The sequence below is a fragment of the Ovis aries genome, chromosome 3, assembly GCF_016772045.2.
Source record: "Ovis aries strain OAR_USU_Benz2616 breed Rambouillet chromosome 3, ARS-UI_Ramb_v3.0, whole genome shotgun sequence".
Classification (NCBI taxonomy): Eukaryota; Metazoa; Chordata; class Mammalia; order Artiodactyla; family Bovidae; genus Ovis; species Ovis aries.
The window spans coordinates 29,148,945-29,171,311 of NC_056056.1; positions in this window are offsets into that span (position 1 = coordinate 29,148,945).

Consider the following 22,367-nt stretch of genomic DNA (forward strand, 5'->3'; position numbering starts at 1 on the left):
ATTATCCTCTCTGTCCTTCAGTTTCTTCTGTAAGATGAGGATAAAGCTATCAAAAGGTCTCTGAGGGGATTAAATGGGTTAATATGTAGAAAGTATTTAGAACAGTGTTTGGCACATAATAAGCATAGTATGTATAGTATCATTGTTGCTACTGCTGCCACTTAGTACTACTGTTACCACCACAAACCCTAGGAGATCACAGTCCATGCAGGAGGCAGCCCTGGAACATATCACAAGTTCAACAATGAAACAGGAGAAGAGTTAGCAGAGTCAGTTCTGAAGGAAAGAGCCTCACACTGAGGATTGTGAGAACTGAGCAGAAGTATAGGGAGACCCTCATCTTGAAATCTCTCGATTTAAGGGATCCTTAGTGTTCTTCTCATCCAATATCTGACAAGGCACATGAATCTAATTATTATCTCTGAAATAGAACTGTTCAGCATCTCTTTGCACGCTTCTCATGGATAGCTCACTTCTTTCTGAAAAAGATCTTATTAAATGGTTTGTCAGGTACCAAGCCACATAAACTAGGAATCTAAAAGTCTACATGTTATTCTATCATATATCATTTATTTACCCTTTATTCATTTAACTTTTAGTGATTTCTCCTACCCCACCCCAAATGTAGCTGACGCTTAATGGAAAGGATGTGGTTCCTTGGTCCATGCATAGCTGACAACTTGCATAAGTAAATACTGAAAGTGTAGAAAGGTAGGTATTTCTGTTTACCAGCTAAAGTGTCACTGCTTTATGGTTAGAGTGTAAATAAAACTTAAATACATTTGGCCTGATAACTTTGAAAGAAATCATGTCTTAATGGATTTTGAGTTCAGGGAATTCAGATTATTTCAAATCGTCCATAGAAAACAAAGCTTTTATTTTAATATTACACTTCTAATTTATGAAAACTTGAATTTCCATAAGATAACTCGTGAATCTGTGTCTTCTTCCACATCACCTCTGCCTGTCCTTTAGTTCAGAAAGTGGTTATCTTTTTCTAGATTGTTAGATTTTCATTTGATATTGTGATCTTAGTGCTCATTTATGTGTGTATATCTCAGTCTTTAAATTTGAGAGTAAGGAACCGTTTCTGTTTATCTTTTTGCTTTGTCTCCCTTCTCATTTCCCTGTGCGCACCTGCACGTGCATGTGCACACACACACACGCACACACACACACGCACACACACACACACGCACACACACACGCACACACACACACGCACACACAGAGTAATTGAAAATATTACCTCATTCAATCTTCCCAACCATTCTAGAGAGTAGGTGAATATTGTCTTCATTTTTCAAATTAATACACTGGGGCTCAGGGAGGTTAATAAAATTGTATAAGTTCACAAAATTCAAAAGTGATGGAGTCAGTGTTTCAACCCAAGGCTCTGACTCCAAAGTCCATATTCCTTTTTCTGCCATGTCAGATCTCTACTCCCAGGATGTCCCTCACCCATTTTAAGTTTCTTAAGGACAGACTGCATCTGTTTCCCCTTTATTTTGTTTGCATTAGCATAGTAACCTACAGTCATATTCAGGTTGGCATCTAAGAAAATTGATAGCTGTTGGATTGGTTATTCCTAAAGCTGAACATAGAACTGGGAGGAATAAGGAATGCTTAAAAGTGAAGCTGACTTAGAAGTTATGGTTGTTAGATATATATGTTAGTCTTTTCAAGTAATGCTATGGCCAGGACCCTGAGTTCTACCAAGTCCAGTTTTCATTCCTTTTGATATGAGTCAGACTGAATGTCCTTAAGACCTGGCTGTGACTTTGATGTTTACTCAGGTGTCTGGTGGTAACGAACTGCAAGAGATCCTAGTTCAATTTTGGGGTCAGAAAGATCCCTTGGAGAAGGGATAGGCTACCCACTCAGGTATTCTTGGACTTCCCTGGTGGCTCAGATGGTGATGAATCAGCCTACAATGCAGGAGACTTGGGTTTGATCCCTGGGATGGGAAGGTCTTCTGGAGAAGGGCATGGCAATCCACTCCAGTATTCTTGCCTGGAGAATCCCCATGGACAGAGGAGCCTGGTGAGCTACAGTCCATGGGGCTGCAAAGTGTCAGACATGACTGAGCGATTAAGCACAGCACAACTCTCTGGTTAGGTTTTGGCCTTAGTAACAGATTTAGGGTGAATGATCAAAAGAAAGAGTAAACAACCAAACCCTGGAGCCATAGACCAAGTCTAAAGGAACCGTCTCCCTTTCTGGGGCCTCATCCCCATGCTCAGGAATTCTGGAATACTTTTTACTTCTCAAAGTTACAACATTCAGTTTCATTCAAGGCTTATGAGTCAGTTGCACCCTCCATCTGCAGCTTTTTTCCTGTTTTCTTGCCTACCCACTTCCTGTTCATCATTCAGGTCTCAGTCTAAGTCTCTCTTGTTTAGGGAGGTTCTTTCTGATTGTCTAGACTAAGCGACTTCACTTTCACTTTTCACTTTTATGCATTGGAGAAGGAAATGGCAACCCACTCCAGTGTTCTTGCCTGGAGAATCCCAGGGATGGGGGAGCCTGGTGGGCTGCCGTCTTTGGGGTTGCACAGAGTTGGACTTGACTGAAGCAACTTAGCAGCAGGAGCAGCAGAGTAGGTTAAGGATTTCTTATAAGATTGCTGATATAATCCTTTGTGCTTACCACCAGACATTAATTACACAATTATTTGATGCCTTTTTTGCACATCTGACTATAAACTACATAAGGGCAGGGATTGTGTTCATTTTACTCATCATGTCTGGCACTGACTACAGAACACATGCTTAAATAAATATTGATCAATGGGTAGATGAACAAATGGATGATAACAATCATCTCTCGGCTTCTCCCCACTAGAGGGAAGTGAAGAGAGAGGAGAAAGAGGTGACTTTCAGATTCACCTGGAGAACATAATGTTTCAGTAAGAAAGAAGAGATTTCATTTTCTGGACTGTTGTTCTTTCGAATGTTTATCATTTAAATTCTCACTTTATTTGACAGCAAGAATTATATGCCTGTAAGAATGAAATTGAATAAATATATTTCAGAGTAACCCAAGGTGACCTGCAGGCCTAGGCAGCCTGAGCTTGTAGAGGGTGAGCAGTCTTCAGGCACCAGGAGGGGAAGACCAGCATGTCTGTGTTTGAACTAGCACTTTCTCCTTCACTGAGATCCTTAGAAATCAGATGCAAATCTGAGGATAACATTCATCTTCGGCTCTGGAATGTGATAGGTTTTAGGTCTTACACAAGGAAAACAGTGAGGGTCTAAGTTAAATTAAAACCTTTCTCCTTACGTTCAATGTGTTCCCAAGTTTATAGGCCTTGTTCATTTTCCATCTTTTGAAATGAAAAGGGCAATGCATGCTCACAATAAAAATATTATTGGATACTGTGTGTGAGGAGCCAGGCTGGTGTGGAGGACATCAGGGAGCCCTGAGGAGCTTTTGGATTCTCATTAGAGTCTGGAATGACATTGAATTTAACCTTTCAGTGGGCTTACCATATTATTTATCTTCTCACTGAGGGGTGGTTTTAAGAGTAAACGGGTGTTATTGTTAATCTGAATGAACTTGCATAAGCCAGTCCAGGGCTAAACCTGGACACATGTTTGTTCTATATTTAACAATGCTCTGAAAGAACAATGACATAGATGCCTTGTGTAGTACATGATTCACTGCCAAATGAATTTTACAGCTTATAACTACTCTAGAAATTCAGAAAATGAAGGGAGTGGTATCACTGCTTATTAACAGCGGGTGGTTAGTAAAGACTGTAACATGAAGGTCAAATCTGAGCTGTAGTCAGAGGATGGACAGGATCTGTAAATAGGTAAGGGGAGCAGATTGGCCCATGTGAGTGAACGTGCAGAGGTGTTTTTCAGGAGTTAACTGATTGATTTTGCTTGTTTAGCCTAGAGTAAAATATATGAAAACTGTCAATATCTTAAGAAAGAAAAAATCTGTGTTAATGTTCCCACTTTCTGACTCTGCTCACTCTGGGATTCTTCCAGCCTACAGTAATCCCAAACCCTGCAAAGATCAGGCTGAAGTTGCTGGAGGCAGTACCTGCTATGATAGGTCCCTTTCTGCTTCCTTGCTTCTTTCTGTTCCCTTCCCTTTTCACTCTCTTTTTTTCCTCTCTTCTTTCCCCGCCTCCTTTCACTCTCCTCCTCTAGGCCTTTCTATCACACTCCCCTGCATCCGCTCCATCCTCTTTCCTCCCTGGTCATGGGGACTGGGGCCAGAACAGCAGCAGCCAGGATGTGGTGGACTGTCAGAGCCATGATTCTCAAGTTAGACGCTGAGACTCTGGAGGCTGGAGTGACTGATGGCCTCCTAGCCAGGGAACATTAGCTCCTCCAGGCTCGCACACTCTTCAGAAGGAAAACCGAGGGCTGAAGACCCAAGTGGGGCACTTCCAACAAAGGACACATTCTTTGTCTCTTTTTCATCTCTAAGCCGGGGTTTAGTATTCTGTCTAGAGGAGAGCCTGCTATCATTTTTCAAGAGGATTTCTTTTAAGACAATCAAATTGCTGAGTGTCATTGTTCTGATCCTGCCTGGAGAGCTCATCCATTTACAGCTGTGAAATGTAAGCTCCCCTCAGTCAGAGTGGCTCAGAAGGAATTGTGTTCCCCGGTGGATGTGAACTGGTTGAGCTTCCTCAGACTGGGATTCTGCCCAGTTAACAAAGGCCGAAGGGCAGGACATTTGAGTGCATTAGTACTAGCTTTTTATTTTTTATCTTGATGAAAAATGTACAATTTTTAAAGTATAAAAGAATATTTTATAAATTATAATAGGTTTGCATACTTTTCACAGATATCATATTTGGAGACATTTCTCTTCCTCTGGGAAGTTATAGGCAATACCTTCTCCACCAACCACTCCCATGCCTTTTGCTTTATCGATGCTGGCTTCCTTAAAGGAAGCCTGGCACCAGTATCCCCATCACTGCAAGATGCAGGAAAGCATGGGGAACAAGGAAAAAGGATAACAGGGAGAGAGAGAACTTGCTTTTAAAACAGAACTGTGGATAAGCTGTGTATTCCTTCTGGTGGTTAAAGTAGGAGGCTAGTGATCTTGGGGAGACATCTATCTATGGGGAGACTGGGAAGAATTGTAGGTTCCCATGATGTAAAGAATAGAAATATTAATCAGGCATGAGAAGGAAGAAAACCATGCCATTTGTGACAACATGGATTTTGGATGTATTTTGAGGGCATTATGCTAAGTGAAATAGGTCAGACAGAGAAAGACAGATACAGTATGATATCACTTACATGTGGAATGTAAGAAGTTCAGTTTCACAGAAACACAGAGTTGAACAGTGGTTACAGGGCTTGGAGGTGGTAGTAGCAAGTAATGGGGAGGTGCTGGTCAAAGGGTACAAGCTTCTAGTTATAACATGAATAATTTCTGGGCATCTAATGTACACCATGGTGATTATAGTTAATCGTACTATATTATACACTTAAAAGTTGCTAAGAGAGTAGATCTTAAATGTTCTCACCACAAAAAAGAAATGGTAATTATGTGACATAATAGAGGTATTAGCTAACACTATGGTGGTAATCATTTTGCAATGTCTAAGTATATTAAATCAAACCAATTTTATTTGAATTCCTAAGGATAAGACACTTTCACTGATATCTAGTTCACAGGAGTCCCCTCGAGAGTTCAGCATGAGCTGGCTGTGGCTCTAGACATGGGGTCTTGGCTCACGTCTGTCGCTCATAACTTCCCCTTTCCTCATTTCACTTGAGGTGCATGCTTTCTTCTTTGAGTGAAGGATGTTCTTCTGGGAAGGAGGCATAGTTACAGATGTGGTTTGCTTTCATGGTTCACTATTTTACAGTGTCTGGTTGCTTTTGATCATGGCCCCATTTCCTGGTCCTTTTTTTCCCCTCTCTCACTGTCTTTTAAATCAAAGTTACTGTCACATTGCCCCAGAGAACAAAATAGTTACAAAATATGTGCTAAATAGTAGATTAATAATTTAAAACAAATTCTTATTTAATGACTATTTGCAAGACTTTTTGTTAACCACTGTAGAGGGGAAATGGTAGTTTTTAACCTATAGTATGTGTTAGAAACTCCTAAGGAACTTCTAATAAAGTAGAATCTGTAGATTGCTTTGACAGCATGTGGAAGTCAAAGCAATCTACAGTTTTAATGCCATCCTTATCAAAATTCCTATTTTTGCTTTAATAAAGAAAACCTACCCTAAAATTCTTACAGAATCCCAAGGGACTCAGAATAGCCAATGCAATCTTGAAAAGTAACAAAATTGGAGGTTTTATATTTTCTGATTTTAAAACATATCATAAAGTTGTATTAATAAAAACAGTGTGGTACTGGCCTAAAGACAGACATACACACCAATAGAATAGAGAACCCAAAAGTAAACCCTTGTTTGTATGGTGAAATGATCTACAGCTAAGCCCACTCAAAGGGAAAAAGTATTCTTCAACAAATGGTGTTGGGAAAACTGGATATCCATGTGCAAAAGAATGAAATTTGACCCTACCTTACATCATATACAAAATTAACTCAAAAACATAGGACTTAAAACTTTAAAATTCCTAAAAGAAACAGAGGGAAAGCTTCATGACTCTGGATTTCAGAACAGTTTCTTGGGTGTGTAATGCCAAAAGCACAGGCAACAAAAGCAATATTAGACAAACGGGACAACATCAAACTTAAAAACGTCTGTGCACCAAAGGACACATTTAACAAATTGAAAAGGCAAACTGTGATTAGAGATAATATTCACGAATCATGTAGCTGATAAGGGGCTAATATCAGAATATATAAAGAAATTCAACAGCTCAATAACCTCAACAACTAAAACCTCAAATAACCTGATTAAAATATGAAGGAAGGACTTAAGTAGATATTTCTCTAAATATGATATACAAAGGGACAACAAACATATGAAAAAATGCTTAACATCACTAGTTCAGTTAGTTCAGTTCAGGTCAGTTACTCAGTCATGTCCGATTCTTTGTGACCCCACGAATCGTAGCATGCCAGGCCTCCCTGTCCATCACCAACTCCCGGAGTTCACTCAGACTCACGTCCATCGAGTCAGTGATGCCATCCAGCCATCTCATCCTGGGTCATCCCCTTCTCCTCCTGCCCCCAATCCCTCCCAGCATCAGAGTCTTTTCCAATGAGTCAACGCTTCAGAAATGCAAATCAAAACCAAACTGAGATATCATCCCATGTGGACGAGGATGATTACTCTAAACAAAAATCCAGAAAATAAGCATTAGTGAGGATGTGGAGAAATTGGAAACTGTGCCCTTTTGAAGAATGTAACATGGTGAAGCCACTATAAGAAACAGTATGATGGTTTCTTAAATAATTAAACATAGAATTATCATATGACCTAGCTATCCCGCTTCTGGGTATATATAAAATAATTGAAAGGATCTTATGGATACAAACTACAAGCACTTTCTTGGTGGCTCGGATGGCAAAGAATCTGCCTATGATGCAGGAGACTGAGATTTGATCCCTGGAGTAGGAAATGACAACCCACTCCAGTATTTTTGCCTGGAAAATTCCATGAACAGCGGAGCCTGGTGGGCTCCAGTCCATGGGGGTCACAAAGAGTTGAACACGACTGAGCAGCTTTCACTTTCATAGGAATCAAATTCACAGAAAGTAGAATGGAGGTTGGTAGGGATGGGGGAGGGGGAGGATGGGGAGTTGCTATTTAGTGAATATGGAATTCAGGTTTTATAAGGTAAATGTATTCGGAGACTGGTTGTAGAACAGTGTGAATATACTTGACACGTCGGAACTGTATACTTCAAAAGGCTTAAGATGGGCAAAAAGCACCATGCCTAGACCTCAAATTCAGAACATTGCACCAGAGTCTCTGGGGTAGGAACCCAGTGCTGGTGCTTCTACAAAGCTCCCTAGGTGACTGAGGTGTCAAGCAGCATTAAGGACCACTGGACTGGAGGGATGGGTGAGGATGGATGAGTTCTGGTTCTGCCTTCAAGGAGGACCACCTCTGGGCGGGGGAATGAGAGAGGAAGTGCAGTGTGTATGTAGAGCGCCGTCAAGTCAGTCCACTGGGATAAGGGCATTTTCCAAAGTGTCATGAAGTGCCGGAAGGCAAAGGCTTTCCTTGCAGCTTGGAGTGCGTTTTCTAAAATGCACTTGTGCCAGGCTTTGAGGAATCAGTCGGAGTTGACATGATGCCTGAGGAATGAGAGGGTCTGCAGCTGTCACGGAAGGATGGAGGTGGGTAAAATGCCGGAAATGATTAGGAAATGGAGGGTGTGCAGTTTCACTGGAGTGTATAAAGGGTGTGTGGTGTGGAGGAGGCAGTGGTAAAGAATTACAATTTCCACAAGACAAGCTGATGCCAGCTTGTGGCGGGTCTTGAATGTCATGCTAAGAAGATTAGATATTATTCAGTAGACAATGGGGAGTCGTTGCTTTTTCAGCCAGGGAGTGAAAAAAGCTAAAACATCTGGGTGATTTAAAATCCAGTGATAAGAGTTATGTTTGAAGAAGATATATTTTACTCTTCCTTAAATGACATATACCAACCAATACTTTGGAACTGCCTGTTCACATTTCATGCAGGTTTTCAACACATGTTATTTCATTTTCCCCTGCCTGGCCCAGAACTCTTGTTTTCTCCAACCTGATGCTCCCTAGGCTTCCTGGTTCACCCAGCTGAGCACATAGGAGTCACATTATCCTGGCGCCTATCCCACGCGGGCCCAGTCGTTTTGCTAAGCTAAAACAGTCTGCCTCCAAACAACCCTTTTAAGGGAGGGGCCGTTCGTATTTGAAAGATTAGTGCTAATTATCTTCCACAGTGAAAACCACTTCGTAAGCATGATTCCTTACACAGAGACTGGAGTGGGGGCTGCTGATCTCCTTGAGCTGGGGGCCTTTGGGAACAGCATGCAGCCACTCGGCCCTTGGCTTCCTTCACAAGTGCTTGCTTTCTTTTTCTTCTTGGAAAGTCCAGATGCTTGTATTTTGCAGAATATTTTCAAATCTGCTCCTGGACCCTGACATTTTCAAAACAACTAACCTGCTTTGTTTGAGAAATGCATTTAAATAAATTAATGAAACCACCACTCCAAATGAATCCTTTCAGGCTGCTTACAGAGAAATTTTGAAAGGGCAATATTATCACTGACAAAAACTACAGCATCTGAGCAATTTGATATCCAGAACGCTGAGCAGGGAGGCATAACATAATGACAGAGTTTTACCTATAGCAAAACCATTAAAGGTCGCCTACTGGAAGGACAGCTGAAATAGAATTTGTTTTCAAATTATAAGATTAAAGAACATTCCTTGAAGAAAGTATTATTATACACTGTCAAAAAAAAAAAAAGAGAGATTAAAATGGTTGGAAGATGCAATCACAGCTGAGATAAATTCTACTTTCTCTGTGGTTTGCACACCCTGCTGTCTCTCCGCCTCAGTGGATTGGGTGGGTTGGAAAAATTAGCAAGTGCTGCTCTCTCCACACACATCTTTCCCCCACTGAGAGTTCTTTTCCCCTCTGGTCTCACTGAAAACACATTGGCCTACCCTGGAAACCATGTGGAGGAGTGGAGGGTTTCTTTGTTAATGGTGCCCATTGGAGAGGACAACATTAAAAATTCTTTAAAATGAAAGGGGCAATTTTGAGTTTCCAAGTCATTAGGCAGGTTTATGACTTGTCCATTTGCAAGGGAGCCGATGGGAGTCTCCACACAGCCATTTTGCATAAAATTGGCTCATCTCACACGTGGGCTTTCGCTCAGTTGCCCCCCAACCCCCAACACACACCCCATGCCCAGAGCTCCTCTGGTCTAGGCTGAGGCTCCCTTTGGAGGACATGTATCATTCATAAGTTCTTTACAAATACTGAGGATGAGCCTGCGCAGCTACAGATGGAAACTAATGCAGGTGCTTTCTGTAGTTTGAAAATATTTGACTACGTCCCTTGAAAACAAACTTTCTCTTTACCTAAGGCTTTTTGTAGTGGACACAATCTGTTCAAAATTAAACAACACAGAATGGCAGGAGCTAGGAGGATTATACAATTGACTGTAATGTAATAAATAGTAGTGTGTTATTCTCAACACAGAAACAGGGAGCTTCTTAATATATTATCAAGCTGATCATCCAGGTCTTCCATCTTCAAAATGTCTACTCTGGACAGAAATGCCACCTCAGTGATCCCTGAATGTCCATTGTTCCTGTTAGCCCTCTTGCTACCCTGTGCCCTTCTCGAATGTTAGCTCTCTGTGAGGCTGGCCCATACCCCCTCCTTCATCAGTGCCTGTCGGGTGAGTGGGGAATTATGAGAGTTGCTGCCGAGCTGAGGCCAGAGTCAAGCTGTCAGGAGGCTGGAAGCTGGTAGGCATGGTCCTGGGTTATCTTGGACCCAGGGTTCCAAGAATGCTGGGTTATCTTGCCTTTATTTCCACTACCTTGGCTGGAAAGACCACAGTATTAGTGACAGTATAGCAGAGCTCCTGGGGTTTCCCTGCTATGGGTACCAAAATGTGTTTTCCATTCCAGTCAGTGGGTCAGGAACCACTGCTGCTGTGCTCTCATGGTGAGGCAAGAACAGCTCCAGGAAAATATCATCAGCTCTCCTCACCACCCACAAAGCAGAAAGAACTTAATTTGAACTCAACATCAAGCAATTGCTTAGCTGAGAACCTTGGACTCCTGGAGAGCTGGATTTCTCAGCATCAAAATCCAGTGCCAGGGACAAAGTGAACCTGCCTTTTGATGTCATCCTTATCTCTGTTCTGTTCTCTTTAACTTCTCTTTTTGGTTTCATTCTCACCCAAAGTGGATTTAAGTCCCAGTGTCCTGGTTAGGAAATGTGTCCTGTGTTATGGAGATCCCAGTGAACAGATAGAACTTTGCTATCTTTGTTACTTTGCCCAGGCCAGAGGTTAAGCTTAATATTTTATCATACTTTTTTCCTTTGTCTGAGTTTAGAACCAGTTAAGGAAACAGGTAAAAGAATCAGAGATGGAGATTAAAGTGATAACCTTATTAATCATAAATCTGAATGTGAGAATGTCGATTAAATAGGCAGTCATAAATTGTACCTTCTAGTATTTCTGTCCTAGTCTAGACTTTGTATCTTCTTACATCATGGAGAGCCCGGACATACCAATTAGATGCTTTTACCTGAATTTCCTGCCTCGCATCTGTCACACTGCTGTCATGGGGAAGAAAGCAAGATACGTGTGGTCCTGGGTTCTTAACATGTGGATCTCCAGTTGGGGGCAGAAATAGAAGAAAATGCATCTGTTCTGCGGTAAAGCAGTAAAGAGAGAGGTGGTGGTGAGTTGGAGTGGGGACAGTCCTGAGACATTTACGTTCAGTTGGTCATGTGCTAGTTTAATACATACTTGTTAACTAGAAAAAGTGACAATAGTGGATGATATTTTGATGAGTTTTCAAAATAGTATAGAAACTTGAATAAAAGTACGGAAAATAACTTCCAAGCCAGTAGGATTTAAAAAGCTGTAAAAGAAAACTTCATTGATTTGACATAACAAGAACAGAATACTTAAAAAAATAAAGCAACGCAAAGTTATTCTGGAGAAAAAAGAACTGCAGATGGAAGTCATAAATAACGGTGGAGAGCAACACTTCATTATTAGAAAGGAATATCACTGAGAAGTAAACAGACGACAGTTACAGGTACTTATCAACATACCTTTCAGTCATAGAAAGAAAACAAACATTTAGAACAGATTTGGAAGATTAAAATAGCGTGAATATCAAGCTTGATTTCATAGATATAATAGACCTAGAAAATATGCATTATTTTCAAGACATAAAGAACATTCATTAAAATGAACCATGCATAGGTAACAACAGTTAAAAAAAATTCAAAAGTTATGTGCGAACTGTTTATCAATCTGCTGATAAAAGAAGTTGTTAATGGGACTTGCACTACCAAATGTTAAACATTTTATACACCTGCATTAATTAAAGCAGTAGCACTGGCAGAGGGAACAGCAAATAAATGACTGGAACCTAATGGAGAGTCTAGAAACTGAGTGAAGCTTATAGAGGAGTTTGGTGGCTGACACAGGAGTCCTCAAAAATCAGGGGGAAAGGGTGATCTGGAATTGGGAAAACTGGCTTTCCATATGGAAATAAAAATAAATTGCATTTCTATTGCTTATAAACAAAATAAATTTCAAGTAGAATAAAGACTAATTGTGTAAAAGATGACTTTATATGAACATCTCAGTGACCTCAGGGGAAGAAAGGGATTTCTTAAGCAAATTCTCACCTACACAAGTTACACAGGGAAATAGTGATATATTTAACTTAAAATTGATAAATTCCTCCATGACCACATGCCATGAACCACCTAAATGTGAAATGACAGGTTAGGAGAAGCTGTTTGCCACACATGTAACTAGGAACCTGGAAAGTGTTGTCACTCAGTCGTGTCCGACTCTTGGCAACCCCATGGACTGTAGTCTGCCAGGCTTCTCTGTCCATGGGATTTCCTATGCAAAAATACTAGAGTGGGTAGCCATTCCCTTCTCCAGGGGATCATCCTGACCCAGGGATTGGACCCAGGTCTCCTGTATTGCAGGCAGATTGTTTACTGTCCGAGCCACCAGAGAAGCCCCAGAAAACAAACAAACAAAAACCAAACAAACAATTCTACAAGTCACTAAAAGACAAACCACCTAATGAATATGGGCAAAGGATGAAAGCAGACAGTGCATAAAAGAGGAAGCCTAAATAGGGAAAAATAATCTTGCTAGCAATCAGATAAATATAAATTAAAAAAATATTGTGTTGCAAAAAAGTTCATTTGGATTTTCCCATATGAACTTTTTGGCCAATGTGATAACTTTTTATCATCCAATCAGCCAAAAATATTTTTAAAGGTGAAAATTCAAAGTGTTGGCATGTGTGTAGGCATATGAAGACTCCCCTACACTGCCAGGGAGAGTGTGAATGGTAAAACCACTTTGGAGGGGCTTTTGATGTTTTCTAGTACATTTGACATTTCACTTACCTTATGAACTCACAATTTGGCTTCTGGTCACATACCCAGAGATACTCTTGCACATGTAAAGTAGATGCTTATTATGACATAGCTTGAGTAATGAAAAACCAAAGGCAAAGTCATAGTCTGGTAATCAAATGTAGAATTTTCATAGAACGAAATGTTCCATCTATCTCTCTACCTGTCTGTCTTTAGAGAACTCAGAACCTTAACTTTGAGTGAGAACAATTGCAAAAGTGTAGGTACACTGTGATAGCATTTAAATACATTTTAAAAACATACTTAAACATTATATTGTTTTATGGAAAATGCCATGGATGGAGGAGCCTGGTGGGCTACAGTCCGTGGGGTCGCTAAGAGTTGGACACAACTGAGCAACTTCCCTTTCACTTTTCACTTTCATGCATTGGAAAAGAAAGTGGCAACCCACTCCAGTGTTCTTGCCTGGAGAATCCCGGGGACGGGGGAGCCTGGTGGGCTGCCGTCTCTGGGGTCGTACAGAGTCGGACACGACTGAAGCGACTTAGCAGCAGTAGCAGTAGCATAGTAGGCACATGCTGGCACTTGATAATAATGCTTGCTATTTGACAAAAAGATGATAAGGTGTTGGTTTGTTAGGATTTGATACAGATATAAAGAAGAACTGAGTATTCATCAAGTAACTAAGATAATCACCTTTGGCATGGACTCCTTGGTCTTTCTTTGCTATGAGAAAAAGAAAAGCTTAAAAAATTTAAAGTCAGTTTCAACTGCAAGCAAATGATGATCAAGAGATAGTGGAACGTTGTCCAAAGAACTTTTCCTATTTTTTCAATGCATCTTTAGACTTCTTGTAAAGTACCATTGCCTAGATTTTGGCCATATTGGCCAAAAAGTAAAGATTCTTATTGTTCCATTCTGAAACATATCCAGAACCTGACACAGTGTTCTCCGAGGGGCAAGACTCTTTTTCATTAGATCATGCAAGATCATCCACAAATACAAAGTCATTGCCAGTTTATCTCACAGGCTGCTTATGAAAGTACATCCACATTGATGAATTCTACTGCCACAGATTCTTTGAGAGCTGGATGAAGAATCCTGTTCTCATCGATTTCCAGGTAGAATATGCTTTCATAGATCTTCTGAAGTTCAGTCTGTGGTCCAGCAGCATTGGCATCACCTGGGAGATAGTTAGAAATGCAGAGTCTCTGATGCCACTCCAAAACAACTGAATTTGAATCTGAGTTCTACAAGGTCCCCTGATGTCTTATATACACACTCAAGTTTGATAAGCCCTGATCTAGTTCAGTTGTTTCCAAACCTGGCAATAATGCAACCAGCATCTCACAGCTAGCACCACTCTCCACTGCAGAATCTCCGCCTGCCACTCTGGGCTTTCAGCACCTCTCCCCAGGCTGCTACCATTGCCGTTCCCCTGAACTAGTATCCGTCTTACTGTGCTCCTAAATTCCATTCCAAATTGCTGTCACTGCCTCTCTGCCCTTGAAAACACTTCCTCACTCAGCCAGGCTTCCACACCCCTTGCCAGGCTGTGCAGAAGCTTTCCTCACTCTGTTTGGGCTCTGACAACAGATGTCAGACTGCCATAATTATCTCCTGCTCTACTTTGCACCCTGCTTGGGCTCTGACACTCCACATGAGCTGCCACAGCCACTGTTTACCCAGCTCAAGTATCCTCTTTGCTCACCTAGACTGTGGCTTTGGGCTGTCACCCCCTCCATCCCTCATTATTCTCCCTTGGGCCAATACCTCTTGTCTCCACTTGCCTCGGTTATTTCCTTGTCTGATCATTCACCCTCTTCTTAGCATGAGGGCCCACCTTGCTTGACTCCACTTAGATTCCAACACTGAACTCACTGTGGCATGTTGAGGGTCTAGTTGGTAGTTCAGTCTTTACCCATCTCCATGGTTTTCTGCACCACTCTTAAAATTTTCTTGACTATCTTTTACCCAGACTCTTTTGGGAAAGGAAGCCTACATGAGTCCTTTATTTCTTTTAAAGCTGAAGTTTTATTTCTTCTCTTTCCACCCCTCATTCCTCGGGCTGCTCACTTTCGGCAAAGAACACATTTTAATATATTAAGACAACCATCCCATTTCACTCTAAATCTTCTCCTTTATAGTCCCCAGATTTCTAGGTCTGTCACCATCATTCTTATGCATTACAGTTTTTATATTCTTTAATAGTTTCATTACTTTTATTAGCAGTGTTCTAGGTTACTGACATTCTTACAGTGTAGTTACTGGTTTAGCGACTTCACCTCCTTTAACTTGAAATACATACCTCTTCTAATTCAGCCCATGACCCATCCAATTTTCCAGTCCATACATCAAACAAACAGCTCACGTTAAGCAGTTTTCTAAAACTCTTTTCTTCATAAACTTCTTCATTTTATTAAAGAGAAGAGAAATGCTCATAGAATTCAAAATAAATTAGCCCCAGTGAGTAAACAATATAGCAGGGGAAATATTTTAAATTACTGGCTTGTTTTTACAATATTCTAAAACTATTTACTTCCCAGAATAATATGGTTATGATGATATTTCTTATCAATCTGTTATGAAATTCTTAAAATAGCCAAGCTTTTCAGAGTCTCTCTTAATTATAGATATATTGTCACCCACTCTCTACAGATCTTCATTATGAAGAAGAATCTTATTAATTTGCATTGGATCCATGATTTAGCAATAAATAGCTTGGTTCAAATAAATTCTTAGACATCACTCCAACATATAAAATCTATAGAAGTGGATCCACCCTTGATATAACTTGTAACCATCTTAGCTTTTCCCTTGTCTCCTGGAGTATTTCCCGGGGCCTCCACAGAATATAGAAGATGCGCTAGATGGATTATCAAGGAGCCTCAAAACGTATTGAGCAGTCATTTTGCCACAAATAGCTGGTCTGAAAGTGCAGCTTCCATTACTAGCCTAATAGGTCCCCTGTCTTGAGTGCTAGGAAATGTATTTATTAAACTCTAAGCCCAGCTACTGTGGGGATGAATTGGCTGTTCCTTAATAGGAACACGATGATTGGAATATGTCACTGAGAGATGTCATAGAAATAGCCCATTCATCCACCCATCCATCCGTCTACCATCCATCTACATGATAGATAGTTAAGATCCCTAATTGTTTGTAGAACAAATATCTAAATTTCTTAAAGGAGTGTCTTTCGCCAAGTTGATTAGTTTATTATTCTCGGATGTCTCGTGGTTGGTGGATTCCATCACATTCTACATGTTCTTCTGTCATTGTTCCAGATCGGGCTTTTGGGGGGTCCTTTCCTTTGTGTAGGGACAGAATATTCTCTAGTTTTCCTGGGGCTGCAATCACTTTTAGTCTTATCTGTTCCTGTAGGCTCTCTGGCTCAGAGGTCAAGCCTACCCTGACTTTCATTACTTTTTTCAGTCTTAGGAACATGGTCATCTTCGCCACAATTATAAACCTTTCGTGGCTATTTGTGTCAAGTTTCTTTAACAGGGAGTTAATAAGAAGGGAAGACCCATTTATTAAGCAACTGCTATGCTTTAGACAGTGTATTAGGTGTTTATTTACTTTAATCCATGCTTCTCTCATTGTTGGTTCTTTCTCATCTCTCAGCCCTCTAGCTTCAGTGTTATTTCATGACCTATTCATGACCTCTAAATTGGTCTCTTTCCTGCTATTTTCTAAATTTTAGCTGGTGTAATTTTGTAATATCTCCCATTCCCATAGAATATAAGTTATTTGAAGACATTGGTTATGGCTGTTGGATAAATTAGTTATCATGTGAATTTATTCACCTATGAAAAGTGGCCTGCCATTAACCCTCTTCAGGGGTCTGAAATGAGTTAATAATGTACAGTTTTTGTAACTGTGTCTGACACTTAATAAATGCTCACTCATACTACTCTTCTATAATTTCTACAACCTCAATAACAGCTACAATTATTCCTACTACAACTATTACTTATGCTTACTCTTTAGAGTATGTGCCATTGTAGAATGAGTGCCCAGTAAGTCCTTTTTGAATGAGCGAATGCCCAGTCCTCGCAGCCTTTGTATGAGGTCACAGTAAGAGGAAAAAGAGGCATGGAGAGGAAGATACCCTGCCCGAGTCTGCTCAGTAATAAAATTGGGTCCGGGACTCAGCCCTGTCTTACCCCAGTGAGTGTTATGTTCACCGTGGGCACCGCTTCATCACTTCAGACCACAGGGATTCCCTCCTTCATAAGAATGCTGCCTAATTAAATGTCTGTTTAAAAGAAAAAAGAGACAGAGGTCTTTCACGATTCTGGTTAAGAGGTTAGCTACTAGCTAGCTGGCCTTTTTCGAAGAATATCTTGTGTGTGTGCCTGCTTCTTCCCCTTCCCTGCCCAGCCTAGGATGCTCTGATAACTGCACCCAGGATGCCTTGGAGGCCTGGGGGAACAGGCTTGGAGTGTGAAAGCAGGGGCCTGAAGCCCACGTCCCCATGCCCCCAGCCCGCCCTGAACACATTTCTCTTTCCCTACTTGCTCTGCGAGCCACATTTGCCTCAGCAGCCTCCCCACTGGGCCAGGCGCTGCCTGATCTGACAGGCCATAATTTGGGTTGTTACACCCTCCCATGGGCAGCACTGACATTTTTTTCTTTCCTAGACATGACCCCTGTGCAGTTGCCTCACGGGAGGGAGAGTCGATAATGATTATTCCTTCTCTTTGGCTCCTGGCCCCACCCTGGCAGGGCTAGTGATGGCAGAAGTCTGCTCCAAGGGCCTCTTTCCTAGTCGTGTTTCCTTTCGGTGGTGCTTATCTTGACAGAGATGCTCTGCACAGCGGAAGGGAAACCTAGAAGGGTCACACCCTGGAGTGTGGCCACTGGGGGTAGTGTGGGAATTGGCACGGGCCACAGGGCAAGTGTCCTTGTTCAGAAGCAGCCCGGCCTTTACCCCCAGAGGTGCTTTTGCATTAATAAGCTTTAGGGAAGCTCAAGCTCAGACAAGCACCCATCTTAGTGAGAATTATTAGAATCAGCTGGCGTTGGTCCATTGCCTGCAAGAAATATATTTGGATGAAAACTGGAGAGGGATAATGACCAGTCCTCCATGAAAGCGCTGGCCGGAGCAGAGCTGCCAGGAACATGGAAACTGCTGGAAGCCGTTGCAGACCCTCCTGGTCCTGTTTTGTGGGAGAGGGTCACAGAAGGGGAAGCACGGTGGTGACAGATACATGTAATTCTGGCTTTACCTTAGGATGCTGTCTAGACTGTCAGCTTTACCCAAAGTAGCACTTAGAGAGATAGTATGATGGATTAAACACACGCCGACCTCAGGTCAAATAGAATGGAATCCAGTCGTGTTCTGCCAGTTACTCCCTCAGGAGTGCTGGCAAGATGTCACACCGCTCCAGGCAGTGCCCTTATTTGTCAAATGAGGGAACTGCTCTCAGCTTCTTAGGGTCTATCACATAGCGTTTTGTGACTCTTGAGAAGCAGCTGTATTTCTGTAAGACTACCAGACTGAGACTGAGTGCGGGGCTGGGTGGCAGGTACCAGGAACCCTGAGCTGTGGGTGACTCTGGGTTCTAGCAGCATCCACTTCCAGCTCCTGGCCCAAGGGTTATGACCCTGTTAAGTTAACATCTGATAAGTAGAGCACAAAGACCTGGAGGCTGAGCCACAATTTAACAACAGACCACAGGAGAAAGTGAAGTAGAGGAGTTTATTGCTTACAGTTCCTGGAGGCAGTACATAGTACATACATAGTGGCCCCCTTGAGGGGTCATGTGGAGAGGTCAAAGCCAAGGGCTGTCAGGCAGAGAAGCAGGACTCAGGGCACATATCTGTTTTAGGTTCTGTGGGTGAATACTTTGGGACTCCTGGGCTAGGGCTGCATCTGTCAATTCAATCCAAAGGGTGAGGTTTTGGTGAGGCCCACAGGGGTACATAAGGCAAACAGGGCCAGCAGCTAAAAGGCAGGGAGACTGTAGATCACAAGGGTTGCTGGGAAAATCCTAGTGGGAACATAACATTTGCTTGTGACTCTGCTATCTAGGGTATCTAGGGCATGTGCTTGCATGAGGGGTCTGGTATCACTTTAAGGTCCCTGCAGCCCACTTGGCCAAACAAAATAGATGCTGAGGCAGCAATTCCATGGAGTAGCTTAGCTCAACTCTCCACACTGAGGCTCTGACTGTGGGATTGAGACGTTTGTAAGCACTGAGGATTTAGTTAGCTGCCAAACTCCGATTTAGGTCACTTCTCTTTATCCTTCCCTCATAAACCCAGTTTTCAAACTGCCAGCAACATATCTTTCCCCAGTGCTTTTAATTAATGAGTTTTTCATTTGAATTATTTAAATGTTTAGAAAGTGACTTTTTTTCCTAAGGTAGTTTCCTAGTAAGTTACAAGTGGAAGTAAGAGGGACTTGGGTTCCTGCTTATAAATCTACTCTTTTCTTGAGACTGCCTAACAGCGGGGCATTAGGTTCTGGAATATCCCCAAGTGATCAGCCCTTTTCTTCATAAACATCTAGGGCTTAAAATGAGGCACTGTCAGCGGAAGCCTAGACACACCATTCTCTTGAAATATGACATCTGAATCCTCTGTTTTGTTTTGCTCAAGTCACAATATATTGTGAGAGAGAAGAGGGAACACAGTGGTCATTTAAGCTCATATTAAAATGACAAATGAACACATCCAAAATCAGAGAAATGTTGGTGACTTGGGACGGGTACTTTCTGGGTTGTATGGAGGCAAGGGGACCACCACAACATTGTGATGGAGCGAGAGTAGTAATTCCTGGGGTTTATTAGCAGGAGCACAGATGATGGAGTGTTAGCTCATTTCTACCCAGGTGGATGCCAGTCACAGGTCAGAGAGAGAGAGAGAATATTCTGTTGATAATAGTTGGAGTCTAAATAATCTTGTATTATTTATAGGGGCCACCTGTCTGCCCTCTGCTTCTCCACCAAGCCACTAGCATTGAGGAATCTCTTGTTGGCAGCACTTTTAGCCTCCACCTCCTGAACACTGACAGTGTTATTGACATGCGGTTTGCTGACAAACTCACTACTTACTTCTAAGGACACTGTTTAGCATTGCCAAACAGCTATCGGTACCAGGACACTACATGCTAGGAAGAGCTGAGAGTTACCTCCCTGTAACTCCAACTCTGGCTCTTTGGAGACTGATTTCCATGGCTACTCTTCAAAGAATTGAAACCAGCTCCCTTGACCTTGCCCAGACCCAGGTCTTCACTTCATAAAGTTTCTCATCAAAATTTTTGTTTCAGACCTTCCTCCATTCTGTGGACCCACCCCTGATTAAGTTCCATTTGTGTACTGAGGCTTCCTACAAGCACGTCATACCTTTGTTTCTAAGTTCAGTTCAGTTCAGTCGCTTAGTCGTGTCCAGCTCTTTGCAACCCCATGAATCGCAGCATGCCAGGCCTCCCTGTCCATCACAAACTCCTGGAGTTCACTCAGACTCACGTCCATCAAGTCAGTGATGCCATCCAGCCATCTCATCCTCGCTTGTCCCTTCTCCTCTTGCCCCCAATCCCTACCAGCATCAGAGTCTTTTCCAATGAGTCAACTCTTCACATGAGGTGTCCAAAGTACTGGAGTTTCAGCTTAAGCATCATTCCTTCCAAAGAAATCCCAGGGCTGATCTCCTTCAGAATGGACTGGTTGGATCTCCTTGCAGTCCAAGGGACTCTCAAGAGTCTTCTCCAATATCACAGTTCAAAAGCATCAGTTCTTCAGTGCTCAGCTTTCTTTATAGTCCAACTCTCACATCCATACATGACTACTGGAAAAACCATAGCCTTGACAAGACGGACCTTTGTTGGCAAAGTAATGTCTGTGCTTTTGAATATGCTGTCTAGGTTAGTCATAGCTTTTCTTCCAAGGAGTAAGCATCTTTTAATTTCATGGCTGCAGTCACCATCTGCAGTGATTTTCGAGCCCCCAAAATAAAGTCTGACACTGTTTCCACTGTTTCCCCATCTATTTCCCATGAAGTGATCGGCCCAGATGCCATGATCTTCATTTTCTGAATGTTGAGCTTTAAGCCAACTTTTTCACTCTCCTCTTTCACTTTCATCAAGAGGCTTTTAGTTCCTCTTCACTTTCTGCCGTAAGGGTGGTATCATCTGCATATCTGAGCTTATTGATATTTCTCCCGGCAATCTTGATTCCAGCATGTGCTTCTTCCAGCCCAGCGTTTCTTATGATGTACTCTGCATAGAAGTTAAATAAGCAGGGTGACAATATACAGCCTTGACGTACTCCTTTTCCTATTTGGAAGCAGTCTGTTGTTCCATGTCCAGTTCTAACTGTTGCTTCCTGACCTGCATATAGGTTTCTCAAGAGGCAGGTCAGGTGGTCTGGTATTCCCATCTCTTTCAGAATTTTCCACAGTTTATTGTGATCCACACAGTCAAAGGCTTTGGCATAGTCAGTAAAGCAGAAATAGATGTTTTTCTGGAACTCTCTTGCTTTTTCCATGATCCAGCAGATGTTGGCAGTTTGATCTCTGGTTCCTCTGCCTTTTCTAAAACCAGCTTGAACATCTGGAAGTTCATGGTTCACGTATTGCTGAAGCCTGACTTGGAGAATTTTGAGTACTTTACTAGCGTGTGAGATGAGTGCAGACTGGTTCCAAATAGGAAAAGGTATACGTCAAGGCTGTATATTGTCACCCTGCTTATTTAGAATAAACAAATGGGATTGTCATCAAGGCTCCCTGTGATGGACAGGGAGGCCTGGCGTGCTGTAATTCATGGGGTCGCAAAGAGTCAGACACGACTGAGTGACTGAACTGAACTGGGATGAGTACAATTGTGTGGTCGTTTGAGCATTCGTTGGCATTGCCTTTCTTTGGGATTGGAATGAAAACTGACCTTTTCTAGTCCTGTGGCCACTGCTGAGTTTTCCAAATTTTCTGGCATATTGAGTGCAGCACTTTCACAGCATCATCTTTCAGGATTTGAAATAGCTCAAGTGGAATTCCATCACCTCCACTAGCTTTGTAGTGATGCTTTCTAAGGCCCACATGATGTCACATTCCAGTATGTCTGGCTCAAGGTGAGTGATCACACCATCATGATTATCTGGGTCATGAAGATCTTTTTGGTACAGTTCTTCTGTGTCTTCTTGCCACCTCTTCTTAATATCTTCTGCTTTTCTTAGGTCCATACCATTTCTTTCCTTTATCGAGCCCATCTTTGCATGAAATGTTCCCTTGGTATCTCTGATTTTCTTGAAGAGATCTCTAGTCTTTCCCATTCTGTTGTTTTCCTCTATTTCCTTGCATTGATAGCTGAGGAAGGCTTTCTTATCTCTTTTTGCTATTCTTTGGAACTCTGCATTCAGAT